The sequence below is a fragment of the Hyperoodon ampullatus genome, assembly GCF_949752795.1.
Source record: "Hyperoodon ampullatus genome assembly, chromosome: 7".
Lineage (NCBI taxonomy): Eukaryota > Metazoa > Chordata > Mammalia > Artiodactyla > Ziphiidae > Hyperoodon > Hyperoodon ampullatus.
The window spans coordinates 26388286-26404349 of NC_136920.1; positions in this window are offsets into that span (position 1 = coordinate 26388286).

Genomic DNA, 16064 nt, shown 5'->3' on the forward strand with positions numbered 1-16064 from the left:
GTTTTTCCCTTTCATCCCTTTCAATATGTCCTGCCACTGCCTTCTGGTTTGCATAGTTTCTGCTGAAAGATCAGCTCTTAACCTTATGGGGATTCTCTTGTATGTTATTTGTTGCTTTTCCCTTGCTGCTTTTAATATTTTTTCTTTTTTTTGTACTTAATTTTTGATAGTTTGATTAATATGTGTCTTAGCATGTTTTTCCTTGGATTTATCCTATATGGGACTCTCTGTGCTTCCTGGACTTGATTGACTGTTTCCTTTCCCATATTAGGGGAGTTTTCAACTATAATCTCTTCAAATATTTTCTCAGTCCCTTTCTTTTTCTCTTCTTCTTCTGGGACCCCTATAATTCGAATGTTGGTGCATTTAATGTTGTCCCAGAGGTCTCTGAGACTGTCCTCAATTCTTTTCACTCTTTTTTCTTTATTCTGCTCTACAGTAGTTATTTCCACTATTTTATCTTCTAGGTCACTTATCCATTCTTCTGCCTCAGTTATTCTGCTATTGATTCTTTCTAGAGAATTTTTAATTTCATTTATCATGTTGTTCATCATTGTTTGTTTGCTCTTTAGTTCTTCTAGGTCCTTGTTAAAAGTTTCTTGTATTTTCTCCATTCTATTTCCAAGATTTTGGATCATCTTTACTATCATTACTCTGAATTCTTTTTCAGGTAGACTGCCTATTTCCTCTTCATTTATTAGGTCTGGTGGGTTTTTACCTTGCTCCTTCATCTGCTGCGTGTTTCTCTGTCTTCTCATTTTGCTTAACTTATTGTGTTTGGGAATCTTCTTTTTGCAGGCTGCAGGTTCATAGTTCCTGTTGTTTTTGGTGTCTGCCCCCAGTGGCTAAGGTTGGTTCAGTGGGTTGTGTAGGCTTCCTGATGGAGGGGACTGGTGCCTGTGTTCTGTTGGGTGAGGCTGGATCTTGTCTTTCTGGTGGGCAGGACCGCATCTGGTCGTGTGTTTGCGGGTGTCTGTGAACTTATTATGATTTTAGGCAGCATGATATGTTACCATTTTGAAACTCAACTGGGGAAGGATCCACTTCCGTTTGGTTGTTGGCAAGAGTTAGTTCTTTGTGGGCTGCTGCTCTGAGGGTCTCGGTTTCTCAGTTGTTTTTGGCTGGAGGGCACCTGTCCTGAGTTCCTTGCCAGGTGAGCCTCTCCATGGGGAAGCTCACAGTGGGTGACATTGGAGTCCATCAGAGTGATCAAGTGATTGGGCCCGAGAGAGGCTGCGAGCAAGAAAGGAGTCAGAGTCTTTTGTAACCTAATCTTGGAAGTGACATTTCACCTCCTGCCATATCCTGTTCATTAGAAGCAAGTTATTAGGTGCAGCTCACACTCAAGGGAAGGAAATTACACAAGGGTGTGAATACAAAGGCAAAGGGATTTTTGGAAGCCATTTCAGAAGCTGTCTACCACACAAAACACAACTGAAGCCTAAATAAAAATAAACGTGACTTGAGGGCATAATGGAGGAATGACCTGGAAGAAGGAGAAGAAACCACACCTCCAAGGGTATGATTCTTTGTAAGGTTTTATTGGTTTCTGCAGAGGATGAATGGTTGGTTTGCATTCAAATAGTACTGGGCAAACTTCTCCACCAAAGTATTAATAATAATGGAAGGTTAGAAATGTACCCATGAGTCCCAAGGCTGTCAGTTTGAAATGGAAAATGACCTTAAGTTTTATGCTTTGTTGCTAAGGTTCACATGAGTTGTGTATACTAGGCTATAATATATGGGTTTGTTTGAATATAAAAGTATAAGAACTACTTACTAGGAGCAGAGTTGATTTTCCAAGGCAAGGCACCATGTGGATTTAGTTTGAAGAGCCTGACTAAGATCTCATAGCATCAGTTTCTTTTCCATGGGTCATCTCTGCTGAGTCACAGAGGCCCATTTCCTCTGTGACATGGAGAAGTTAACTACTATCATCTGCTGATAGGAGAAACATGAGAGATTTTGCAATGTCTCTTTATTTTCTGTTTTGTTAGGCATCCAGCCTCTCTGCTTGCTAATCCTTGTGTGGTCTACACACCAGCCATATTAAACACCCACTTGCTCTTCCTTGAGTATCGCAGCTCTTTCTCACCTCGGGTTATGCAAACGTGTAATTCTCTCAGCCTGGACTGTATTTTTCTGCCTTGTCTCCCTGTGTGATTCCTCCTTACCCGTTTATATTCCCCTTAGGGAGTCAGGGGTGGTCTTGGAGAAGCAGTGACACTTCATCTGAGTTAAGGGCTGCACCTGCCCTGCATTCCTGGAGCCATCCTTGTGCACCCTCATTAGATTGTTCAGACAAATAAATCTATAACGACTATCTAATATTCAACATTTCCTCCTCTTGATGTAAGCTGCTTAAGGGCAGACTCTGACTTTTCTCCTTTATACCCCAGCTGTCAGTATAAAGTATCCACTGTCTGACATATAGTAGATGTTAAAAAAAATGGCTGTAGACTAAATCAATGGTTCTTAAACTTTTTTGTCTTAAGACCTCTTTATACTCTTAAAATGTATTGAGATCTCTGAAAAGCTTTTGTTTATATGGATTATATCTATTGATATTTACCAAATTAGAAACTATAACTAAATAATAAAATATATTAAAATTTTTATTAATTCATTTAAAAATAACCACAAACTAATTACATGTTAACTAAATAACAGAATTTTTTCCTGGCTCTTGTATTTTAAAAGCCTGGGCCTTTGGAGGAACCTCAATATCTCAAGGCAGAGATAAAAGATTTGGGAGAAAATGTTATGAGTGCAGAGCATCATTTTTCCTCCAGGAGAAGTTCTTCTTGTCCAGGAATAGTTGACCTGGGATTAGGGGGTGTGGGTTGAGAAGAAGTGAAAAGATTGTTGGTGTTGGTGGAGCCCTAGATAGGAGCTAAGCCCAGAGATAGGAAAGAGTGGTTACACACACCAAAGGGACTAAGCTCCATTCACTGGTACCATCTAAGAGAGTCCTCTGGACTCACCAAGAAAGAGGAGGAGAAAGAGGCTATGTGTGATGGGTCTCACCAGATGGCACCTTAGATGGCATACTCCAGTGGGCCTGGGAGCAGGAGAATGACTCCAGGCACCCAAATGTGTCAAGCAAGTTGTGGCGAGAGCCCCAGACAAGAGGGAAGGTTGCATCCGGTGTGGATCTGAGTTGCTGACTGCTGTGGCTACCAGCCTGGACTATGAAAAAGACCAAAGCATGGACATTTTTCTAGATTTCTTTATGGTTATATGGTAGGGGTGAGATAAGCCCTCCAGAGCTTAGCACTTTATAACCCCTTCAGAACCAGATCACAACCACGGGGAAAAGGGCAGAAGATGTTGAGTTGATGGAGATAAATATCTGCTGTTCAGATCCAAACGGAGCTCAAGATAAAAATTAATCTGGGTTATAGAAAGTAAAATTATATTTCTTCATTATATGAATTTCTAGACAGAGATTTGTCCTTGCTACCACCATTTTACTGATGAGGAAACTGAAACTTCAAGACAGCAAGGCACTCGCCCAAGGATTAAAGCTAAGTGGCTTGGCTGGGATTCAAACACCAGAGTCCTGGTTCCTAAACATGCATTGTTCTGTCTCTCGGAGGACTAAACTCAAGGCTGGAGGTATTCAGTGTCCAAGACCACATGACCATTTGGGGTAGACTTAGACATGGAAACATATCTGTTGACTTCTCAGCCTGTGCCCTTTTCTAAGACAATAGGATTCTGTATTTCAAAGGAATGTGGTGAATTCCTACAGTGAGTTCTGTTATATGTGAATTTCTGTTGACTTCTCTAAAGGTCATGAGAAAAATCTGTTGATCTGGTCTGGGTATTTTAATCCTTTCTTTGCAGACAACTAACTTTGAAATGTTAGAAAAGTGATTTAACCTTTCAGCTACTTTTTTTTCTGTGAATGGGATTCACAGTATTTGTCTCCCCACTCCTTAAATGTGCGCTGTGCATAGTGACTTGCTTCCAAAGATTACAGTATGGAAAGGGGAATTTTACAGTGGAGAAACTTCACAAACACTACCTCATCCAGGTGATCAAGGTCAACATCATCAGTGATAAGTCAAGTTGAGAAAGGAACCCTATGTTGTGCTGACTTGACTTCTGCGGTTTGTTCCCCCAAATTCATAGCCCCAGTATAATCATGATAAAAGTGCCAGAAAATTCTTAATTTTGGTCTGTAGACTACCAGACCAGTTTTCCTCAGGGTCATCAAAAACAAGGAAAGTATGAGAAACTTTCATAGCCAAGAGGAGCCTAAGGAGAAATGATGACTAAAAGTAACATCCCTGGATGGGACCCTAGAACAAAAAAAGGACATTAGGGACAAACTCAGGAAGTCTGAATAAAGTATGGAGTTTAGTTGATAATAACATATGCATGCTAAGTCATTAACTATAATAAATGTACCATACTGATGTAGGATGTCAATAATGAGAAATTGGGTGTGGGGCATATGGGAACTCTCTACACTCTCTTTGCAACTTTCTGCAAATCTAAAACTAATCAAAATTTAAAAGGGTTGATGTAAAAAAAAGGAAAAAAGGTAGGATATTGGTAAATGAGAAAATAACGTTGGCAGTAACACGGAGGTATCCTTGAATGTGCTTTATTTTATTAAAAGGAAACTAATTCTCAAACTGAATTTTTTATTGTGGTTAAAATACATGTAACATAAAATTTACTGTCTTAACCATTTTTAAGTGTACAGTTCAGTGGAATTAAATACATTCAAAATGTTTGACAACCATCACCACCATCCATCTCCAGAACTCTTTTCATCTTTAAAGCTAAAACTCTACACTCATTAAACAGGAACTCCCCATTCCTTCCTCCTCCAGCTCCAGGCAACCACTATCCTACTTTCTGTCTCTATGATTTTGACTAGTCTAAGTATCTTATATAAGTGTACTCATATGGTATTTGTCTTTTTACATCTGATTTATTTCACTTAGTATAATGTACTCAAAGTTCATCCCTGTTGTAGTATATGTCAGAATTTCCTTTCTTTTTAAGGCTGAATAATACTCCATTGTATGTATAATTGGCCCTCCATATCCACGTGTTTCAGAGCCACACATTCAACTAACCATGGATCAAAAGTATTTAAGAAAAAATTCCAGAAATTTTCAAAAAACAAAACTTAATTTGCTGCATGCTGACAACTATTTATGTAGCTTTTACATTGTATTAGGTATTATAGGTAATCTTGAGATGTCTTAAAGTATGTGGGAGGATGTGTGTAGGTTATATGCAAATATATTTTTGTATATTCAAGCTTATTTGTAATTGTTTTTAGAAACAAAGCACTAGTGACATACCTGTGGGTCAAGAAACCCGAGTTTCAACTGCTGAGATAGATGGTGTCTATAAAATGCTTTTTGGCAACTCAGGCTTCTTGATTCAGATCTTCAGATGGTGCCTGAGGTTCTTTCCTGAATTCAGTCATTATCTAGTACTCAGTGGGAGTTGTAGCTGGACTTAGCTGATCATTAGCACCACAGGAAAGCATATAATTTTTAAAAATGTATTTTGATTAACCCAACATATCCAAACTATTATAATTTCAATATGTAACCAATAGAAAAATACTCACGAGGCCTTTTAATTTTTTTATATAATAAGTCTGAAATCCGCATGTATTTTGCACTCACAGCACATCTCACTTTGCAGAGGCCACATTTCAAGTGCTCAACAGCCACATGTGCAGTTCTGTACTATCATTTAGTAAAAGAAAGGGCACTATCACACACACACACACACACGCACACACACACATGATCATGATCTCTGAATTTTTTTAAATGAAATTTAGGTGAATAAAGGAATGAATTACCTGTCCTTGTTTTCCTCGGCCTTCGTTGTGAACATCTTGGAGGACCATGCCAGTTCACAGACGCTGTTTCCCAACTGGACACTGTGGGGTGGGTTGAGTTGCACCATGGTGTCTGGGACAGCCATGCCCCGACCTGAGTTGACGCCTTCCTTCATTGAGCAGATATCATTGAGGATCTACCTTGTGCTAAGCCCTGCTAGATGCTGGGGATACAATGGTGAGAGTAAAAACCAGATGGATCCCCTGCAGCTTCCAGTCTACACAAATGAAAGGTTAATTACAAAGGAGCTGAGTGCTCTGTGGTGTGTGCTAAGGGTGGGGCAGGTGCAGGCAGTGAGGGTGTGTGTTGTCTGTAGAGAATTTAAAAACAGTAATAAAACTGATGGAAAGTTGGTGTGCTTTTTATTATCACCATGAGCTTGCAATTCTAAATGATATTAGTGATAAAATGCTCCTCACAGGAAGACTTTTAAGCACCCAGATTCCCATGCCCCCCCTCTAGCCCACTAAATCAGGATTTCTGGGGGGTGGCTCAAGCCTCTGAATGGTGAAGGAGCTCCCCAGATGCTATGGACTGAATAATGTTCTCCCCAAGTCCATATGTTAAAGCCTTCATCCGCCCCCCCAATGTGATGGTGTTTGGAGATGGGACCTCTGAGTGAGAATTAGGTTTAGATGAGGGCCTGAGGGTGAGGCCCTCATGATGGGATTAGTGCCCTTACAAGAAGGGACACCAGACAGCTTGCAAGATTGTAGCCACCTGTGAGCTAAGAGAAGAAGCCACAGAATGAAACCCACCTTGCTGGCACCTTGACCTTGGACTTCCCAGCCTCCAGGATTGTGAAGAAATAAACATCCGTTGTTTAAGCCCATTAGTCTATGGTATTTTGTCATGGCAGTCTGGGGTGAGGAAGACACCAGGTGAGTCTGAAGTTCATCCAGCTTTGGGAGCTCTTAAACTAGACCAGGAATAACCAGTAGGGTTCTTCTGCCATGCTGTCTGGGAAGGACTTTGAGCCCTCAAAGGAAATAAGTGCTCTTTCTCATTGAATAGTGATGTTTACCAAGGATGGCAAGGTGGTGACATGGAGTGAGGGTACTGGGGAAATTATTTGCCACAAGTGCCATGTATTTGCCATCCTCTAATTCTTTAAAGTTTTAACAGCTTCTTTTCTTATTTCCTTGAGTCCTCTTTTTTCCTTCCTGGCATTGTAGTTTTGATAACAATGTTAACAAATCCTCAAAAAACTTTACACCCTTCCCCTTGACTCACTCACGCTCCTTGGATTTCAAAAACAGATACTGAAGAGCCAAGAGTCACTGTCTACATTTGGACTTTTCCTTTTGGTGTATCTTGTTTTTTTCCATTTCTTCTCTTCAGAGTTCTGGAATAAGCTTGGGAGTGATTCATCAGTCAAATGTTCTAACTTGAAAACAAAAGAATCTCTGGCATTAACAATAAGACAATTAAAATGTAATATCGAATTCCTTATCTTTTTCATTCATTCAGCTATCATTTTTGAGCACCTTCTAGGAGTCAGTCTCCATGTTACTGAGCCTTTGGGAGACAGATAAATAGAAGATAAAATCTCTGCCCTAGGGAAGCTTCAAGTCAAACAGGGGAGCCAGATTCCATATCAAATAATTATAATGTGTTGGGGCTATAATGGGAGGTCTAAGGGAGTGCAAAAGAGAGGCCATTTCTGTATGGAGGGGGTGATTAAGGGTTTTCTTGGGTGCTAATCATGCTTCTTCCCCCTGTGGATTCAGTAATTCATTAAACAAATAAATCCTGAGCCCCTTCTATGTGCCAAGCTCTGCTCCAGGCATTTAAGATACATAAGTAAACAAAACAAAGATTCCTGCTCTTATCAAGCTTATATTGTAACAGGGGGATCAAATAGATTGAGGCATCAGAAAGAGACCAGCATATCGACCCAGCAATCCCACTACTGGTCATGTATCCTGAGAAAACCATAATTCAAAAAGAGTCATGTACCAAAATGTTCATTGCAGCTCTATTTATAATAGCCAGGAGTTGGAAGCAACCTAGGTGTCCATCATTGGATGAATGGATAAAGAAGACGTGGCACATATATACAGTGGAATATTAGCCATAAAAAGAAAGAAAACTGAGTTATTTGTAGTGAGGTGGATGGACCTAGAGTCTTGTCATACAGAGTGAAGTAAGTCAGAAAGAGAAAAACAAATACTGTATGCTAACACATATATATGGAATCTAAGAAAAAAAAAAGGTCATGAAGAACCTAAGGGTAAGACGTGACTAAAGACACAGACCTACTAGAGAATGGACTTGAGGATATGGAGAAGGGGAAGGGTAAGCTGTGACAAAGTGAGAGAGTGGCATGGACATATATACACTACCAAACGTAAAATAGATAGCTAGTGGGAAGCAGCCACATAGCACAGGGAGATCACCTAAGTGCTTTGTGACTACGTAGAGGGGTGGGATAGGGAGGGTAGGAGGGAGGGAGACGCAAGAGGGAAGAGATATGGGAACAGATGTATATGTGTAACTGATTCACTTTGTTATAAAGCAGAAACTAACACACCATTGTAAAGCAATTATACTCCAATAAAGATGTTTAAAAAAAAGATTTATTAGCTGGTAAAATGGTATGGGAAATTGTGGTTTGGACTTGTGGCTGGAGTCAGTTGCTCCTCCTTTCTGCCCAAGTTCCCTTCCTTCCCACCGTCTTCAGGGGAGATAAAACCTGCCTCATCCTTCCCAGCCTCAGTACTGACCTTAAGAAGGGAAACCATGGGCCCTTACCCGATGCGCTTACTGCAGGGGTGGGGGAAGGGTCCGGTTAGCCTGAAAGAGAGGGTTTTTCCTACTCTTGGCATTCAGGTGAACTACTCCTCACTAGGAGAAGAGTGCAGGAATTGGTGGTGGTGGTGGTGGTGGTGATGGGGTGGGATGGAGAGAAGGACAGAAGTTCCTGCTTTAGGAAGGAAGGCAAGGAGAGGAGAAGGGCGCCCCCTTTACTTTAGATCTGGAAAAAGTACAGAGATAAGGAATTTGATGATAAGGAATTGTTCACCAGGCAGATAGGAAAGAGGGGGTTTCAGTTCAAGGAACATCATATGCTGAAGCATAAGCTCTGTAAATAAAGCCCCTGTAATGTTGCTATTTTTACCTTCATGATAGGGATGAGGAAACTGCCTTGGACATCTCTTGTGCTCCTGGGCCCACCGTTTCTTCTAGCCATTGCTGCTGTGACCAGCTTGGCATGAGGTATAACCTACCTGACTATACCTCATCTAGGCCACACCACACTTTGCTTGCTTTCTGCTGTTGAGGAGGAAAAACTCTTCCTCTGCACCCTTAGGTACTGCGTAGGGTGGCCTGCGAATTAAACCAACAAAGACAGATTAATAAGAGAACAATTTTATTTGCCAGTGGAAGTTAACAAAAGAAGTAGCTAGCTTGTTAAATGTTTAAAGTTAGGGGCTTATATACCTAACTTATTAGGGGAAAGGGCAGGAGGAGAAATGGCTTCTATGGGAAGAGCAAATAGACTTCTTTAGGAAAGACACAGGAATTTTTAGGAGAACAAATGGGAGATAGGAAAGTTGGTGAGAATGTTTGTTTATGCAGGTGTGGGTGGTCTTTTCATCTTTTTATGGCCATGAAACTCCCCTGAGAGGGACTTTATGGCAGCCTCAGTTCCCAGAAATTGCTGCTTTTAGTCAAATGAGGGAAACTCTGAGAAGCCTTCTTTCTGCATCTGTTGATTCTCAATTGCTTTTAACTCAAAATAATCCTTATGCCAGAGTGGCCTATTTTAGGGTGGCAGATTCTGATCCCCACCACTGTCTCAGGACTCTCTGACGCAGCTGCATGGGAAGTCTGCAGGAAACCATCTGGCACTCATGGAGGCGTGATCTGGGCGTGGATGATGGAGCCCATTGAGAACTGTCTCCTCTTTTTTGTCCCTTGGGCATTCCACATAGCCCCCAGAAGGTCCCTATGTCGCTGGGCCCAGCTACCCACAGGACTGGCTAACTCCAGAATACCCCTTGGAATGGCTTTTCCTCTTTTCCTGTTGTACTTGTGTCACTTCCCAATCCTTTCCTTAGGTTATTTCTCAAAAATACCTGCATAAAAGCCCTTGGCCAGGCTCCGCTTTCTGGGCGAACCCAATCTAAGATAGAAACTGCAGTTCAAAAAGGGTAGTGATGTTGCCAAGATGCCACAGATAACATACGGTAGAAAAGGAATTCAAACCTGGGCTTCACTCAAAAACAAGTCCTTTTTTCCTCCATGTCTTCATGTTTTCAGTTGCTAAACTCTACTTGCATTCACTGCTTGAGTCTCCTGGGCCAACAGCTAAAATAAAGTAGGGGTGGAAAAGAATGATATTTTGTAAAGTTTGAAAACATGGAATTTACATCTGGTTTCTCTGGAATTTAGAGAGCCTTTGCCATCAACGGTTAAATTTGGAAAGTTTTTCAAAATACTGGTTTTGGAATGGTTTTCTTATAATTAATTGATTTGAAATCTATTTCATGTGGTTCTCATAATATATAAGTGGTTTTTAAAGACAGTGTAAGCCTGTTGGACTTCAAACTGGTTTTTGAAACCAGACCACTTAGGCAAAATATTTTTGTAACATTTTTATACTATTTAAAAATTAAAAAACTTTTAATCCAAACAATTTAAAACTCTTTAGAAACCGATTTCTCTGAATACCAAGATTTCTGGAGAAGTTTCACACTATTTAACGTCAAAACATTTAGTCAAAATAGCCTGGATCTGAGACAGATTTCAAAGCTGTATACTTTCAAAATGGCTCATCTAGATAACATCCAACACTCTGTGGACCATTTTATTGTCTCAAAACATTGGTTTCCCATCATATAAATAGGAGCCTCAGTAATAACTTCACATTATTGCAAAATCAGCTATATATTTTTTTAATTAAAACATCTGTGCAATGTGGAAGTGGATTGAAATGTTTTCTTTATCAATAATATGGAAACTATTTTGCAAAACTTTCATCCCTGTCCCCCTCTTTCCCTCCCATTGGGTTATAACCGTGGATTGTACATCACTCGATGGAACCAGCACTTTGTGGATTCACCTTGTGCTTCTTCTTTTACTAGTATTATTCCTTGTAATTCTCACAACAGTGCTGTGAGGTGTACACTATTATTATCCCTTTCACAAAAGAACACCCAGGGTCACAATGTTTCAAGTAACTTGCCTAAAGTCTTAAAAGTTACTGAGGGCAGAACAAGTTTCAGGTCTCATCGGTTTGGTCCACGTCTCAAGTTCTTAACTGTGGTACTTCCTGCCTCATGCCCAGTATTCATAACTTTAACTTACTGAACCAGTCTATCTTGTCTGTATAGTTCCCCTCTTTCTAGTCTCTGTTCCAGTAGATCGCAACCAAAGAATTGCCATGTCCCTGCAATCAGTTGCCGGATATATTACAAGTAATCTACCATCAATAACAAATGCTAATTTGAGTAAATTATGATTTACAGTGAGACATTACAGTGGATTCAGGATGATCTATAAAGTAATATTTTCCCCACACATTTCTATTCATATATGATTCTTGAGTGGGAACAAGGGGGAAACGGTAGAATTAGAGAAAGAAATGCCATCATCCGATGAACATAGCATCTTCAGCATCTTCCAGGATGCTGGAAGATCCAGGAAGATGCATCTTCAGTTCTTGGTCATCGGCCAAGAATTGAATGCTCTCTTTACACGTGGTTCCTCTAAGTTTAGGCTGGAGCCGACAGGAGGTGATTTAGAGGCTACCTGAGGGACAGAATGTGGAAGAGTGAGGGTTAGGAGTGGGGGAAAGGAAGTGACACTTCTGCGTAATAACAGAAAGGAGTACCTTCTTTTCTGTGAGAGATCACCTCATAAATAGAGAATTATAGGGAAAAATAAAATGTTTCTCCTTTCCCTGATAGGATGACTATACTGACTCTGAAACTGATGTTTGTTTTTGGAAATGTGAGTAGCTGTGCTTGATTTCAACAGTTAAGAGCTGGATGGTAAGGAGAATTATGAGGTGTGTTTCTTACTTACATTCGTAGACAAATGTCAAAAGATAGCAAAGACATTCTGGAATAATTTGTGGGCTTTAGGGTGGTGGAGGGCAATGTTGGGTCTTGCTGGGGCTCCCCCAAGCCCCGACCCAGACTAAGGGAGCTCAACTTGGGGATATTCACTGCTGGCGGAGGGATGCTCCTGGAACAAGGATCCTGGAACAAGACCAGTTTCTTTGGATGAGGGTAGGATTGTGTCAGAGGTTGTTGGAGAAATTTATGGGAGAGACTGACAGGAGGTGCCTTGATAGATCTGAAGACCAGAAGGCGAGCCTGGGAATGGTGGTGTGCTCACGGGCTGCACCCCAAAAGCCTTAGAGACAGGCCACTTCAGAAAATTGTTCATTTTCTCTTGAATCCATTACATTTGGCCCTTGCAGATCAGAAAAAAAACTGCCCTGGATCCCAAATTGGGCCCTAATTAAAATAATTTGTCATGGGCAGGTATATCCTAACTGCTGGTTAGGGCTCATGAACCGGAATTAAACCATTTTGCCTCTGACTTAGTATAAACCTGTTCAATTAAGTGAAGAATGAAGACAATTATAGAAATAATTTTGTCTTCAAATATAGTTTTTCCTGAAAAATTCATTTAATTAAAGCAAAGGATTTTTTTTTTTACTTGAATTTTCCCCAAACTCTTTTGAGGTTGTGTTAATAAAGCCACTGTCAGTGGGAGGAAGTGCTACTGGGGGGGAGGAGGAGTGGGGGAAGGGCGATCGAGAGTCTGGTGTAGTGGGAAAAATTATAATTTAACAAATAAAATGGCTGGTTCCATGTCTGCATTCCAGGACACAAGCTGATTGACTTTGTTTTCATTTTCACGATATTTATAATTAATTTCACCTTAGATGTGGGTGAGTCTTTTGTGAAGGAAATCATCTTGATAAGCATTGATGAATCTTTTGGATTGAGAAGGGTAGTACACCCCTCCCCCCCTGCCCCGCCACACACACACACACCCCGTCCCTGGCTGAGTTTGGATGGGCAATCGAAAATTGCTCTCGAGATAAAATCATAAGAGTTGGGGTTTGGGAAGCTGACAGCTGGAGCAGAGTGGAGAAGATCTCCCGAGACGGAAAGACCCGAAGATGAAGGAGACAGGAATCCATCCATCCAAGAGGAATTCCCCACAGCAGAGAATGATCCCTTTTAGGGGAGAAATGCCAAATATTAACTTTGGACAATGTATGATTGTATCAATATGTATTTTCATCTAGGAAATAGAACAAAGTCAAACAGTATGAAAGGATCTAAGATAAATCTAAAATGTTGATTTGGGTCCAACACTTCTTAGCAACATGGTCTTGGGCAGGTGAGTTCCTTAACCTTTCTGTGCTTCCACTTCCCCAACTACAAAAGTAGGACAGTGATGGTGCTTACTTCACAGAGTTGTTGAGAAAAGTAACTGAGTTCACATCTGCAAGGGGTTAGGAACAGTATTTGGCCTTTAATAAGCACTTTATAAGCCCCATATTTATATTATTATTATTATTATTATTATTATTAAGCACTTTAGAGGCACTTTGCTTTCTTTTTTTTTTATTTTACAGGAGAAAAGCACACAAATTTTATTCGATGTTAATTTTTACATGACACAGAGGTGGGGGAGAAGTGGTTCCTAGAAAATAGGACTCAGAGAAGTAGATAGTTCTGAGAGCTTATATACCACGTTTAACAAAGAGGAATAAATTGTGGAGACATGACAAGACAAAGAAAAAGCATTCTTAGTCTTCCAGGGGCTGCAAACTGTGGGAAGGTAATACAGGTATCCCTCTCCCCACTTTTCAAAAATTCACTGTACGCCACTAGAGGCACTTCTCTTAACTCCATGTTTTCCACCAGCTAATGCTCCATTTCTTTGATCCCTTTTGCAGCAAAAATTCTTACAGCATTATTTATCTTCTGTCTCTAATTCCTTTCCTCACGCTGTCTCTTGAACCAGTGTTTCTCAAACTTTCTTTTCCATTATTGTCGCCCTAAGGAATCTCTGACCTTTCTAAAAAAATCGCCTCCTCCAACACTTGACATTTAATACCACAGATGAACTATAGAGTTGTTTATCTACGTTTTATACATAAAAAGAGCAAGATTTTTTCATCCCCCAAGAATCCATTTCTCCTCCCTTGGGAGTGCTATCACCCTCACTGAGAATGCATGTCTTAAATCTACTCCAGCCCTTCTTTGCCTCCACTACACACGGTTCTTGTTCAAGGTCAGATCACTGACCTCTGTGTTGCTAAATCTGTGGTCAATTCTCAGTCCTCATCTTACTAGACTTCCCACCAGCATTTGCCATGGTTGGTCCACTTTCTTCAGTGGCTTCTGGCACACCCCATTCTCTTGGTTTTTCTCCTAGTCACTGTTTGCTTCTTCTCAGTTCCTTGCTGGTTCCTCTCTTCTTGTCTTCCTCTTAATGTTGGAGGACCCCAGGGCTTAGTCCTTGATCCTCTTCCTTACCTATACTCACTCCCTGTGTAATCTCATCAGATATCCTGGCTTTATGATCACCTATGTACCCATGATTCCTTACTTTATGCCTCCACCAAAAGTCTCTCCAGGACTCCAGGCTCATATAATAACTGCTTACTTGATTCCTCCACTCAGGTGTTTAATGGACCTCCCCCTACTAACATATGCAATTTTAACTTTTGAAATTCTTCCCCCAAACTGCTTTATCTGAGTTCTTCTTCTCTATTTTTCTCACACCCCACCAATCCATTAGCAAATTCTGATATCAAAATAAATCCAGAATGCTCCTTGATATTTACCCAAATGAACTGAAATAAACTTACATCCACACAAAAACCAGCACAGGGATGCTTATAGCAGCTTTATTCACAATTTCCAAAACTTGGAAGCAACCAAGATCTCCTTCAGTAGGTGAATGGATAAATAAGCGGTGGTACATCCAGACAATGGAACATTATTCAGCACTAAAAATAAGTGAGCTATTAAACCATGAAAAGATATGGAAGAAGCATAAAGGAATATTACTGAGTGAGAGAAGCCAGTCTGAAAAGGCTACAGACTATATGATTCCAACTATATGACATTCTGGAAAAGGCAAAACTATGGAGACAATGGAAAGATCACTGCTTGCCAGGGGTTGTGGGGAGAGAGGGATGAACAGGCAGAGCACAGAGCACAGAGGATTTTTAGGGCAGTGAAAGTACCATGTATGATACTACAATGGTAGATACTTGTCATTATATATTTGTCAAAACCCATGAAATGTACAACACCAAGAGTAAACTCTAATGTAAACTATGGACTTTGGGTGATAATGATGGGTCAGTGAAAGTTCATGATTGTAACAAATGTACCCATGGGGTGCAGGACATTGACAGAGGGGGATGCTATACACGTTGGGGAAGGAAGTATATGGGAATTCTCTGTGCTTGCTGCCTAATTTTGCTGTGAACCTAAAATTGCTCTAAAAAAATAAAGTCTATAAAAAAAAATTCAGAATCTGCTAGCAGCTTGGTGAGAGCCACAATCTTACTCTCTCTCCTGAATGACAATAATCACCTTCTAACTGGGCTCCTGCTATGACCTTGTTTCACTATAATCTATGCTTTTCCTAGCGGCTAAAGGTTCCTGCTAGAACACAAGTCAGATCATATTACTTCTCTGCTCCGCACCCTCCAGTGACTCCCCATCTGACTCAGAGAAAAACCCAAAGTCCTGACTGTGGCTTTCCAGGCCCTCCTTTCTGACCCCCATTCTTTTAGTCTCCCACTTGTTCACTCTGCTCCAGCCACACTGGTCCCCTTGCTGTTCCTCAGACACACCAGGCACACTCCTGCCTCATGGCCTTTGCACCAGCTGTTCCCTTCCTGGAAGCCTCTTCTTCCCTGTATCCTTGGGACTCCCTCGCTCACCTCTGCAAGCCTTTGCTCAAATGCTGCCTTCTCAATGGGGCATTCTTGTCTACCTATTTAAAACTGTAACTCTTCCATCCCCTGCATTCTGAGCTCTTTTATCTGCTCTATTTTATTCATAGCACATCATTATTTAGCATACTGTATTGTTTACTTACTTTCTAATTTGTTGTGTGGACAAAGAATGTCCACTGCCATGTCAGTAAACAAAAGGTGTGGTGGTTGTCAAGCCCTCAGCCACTGCA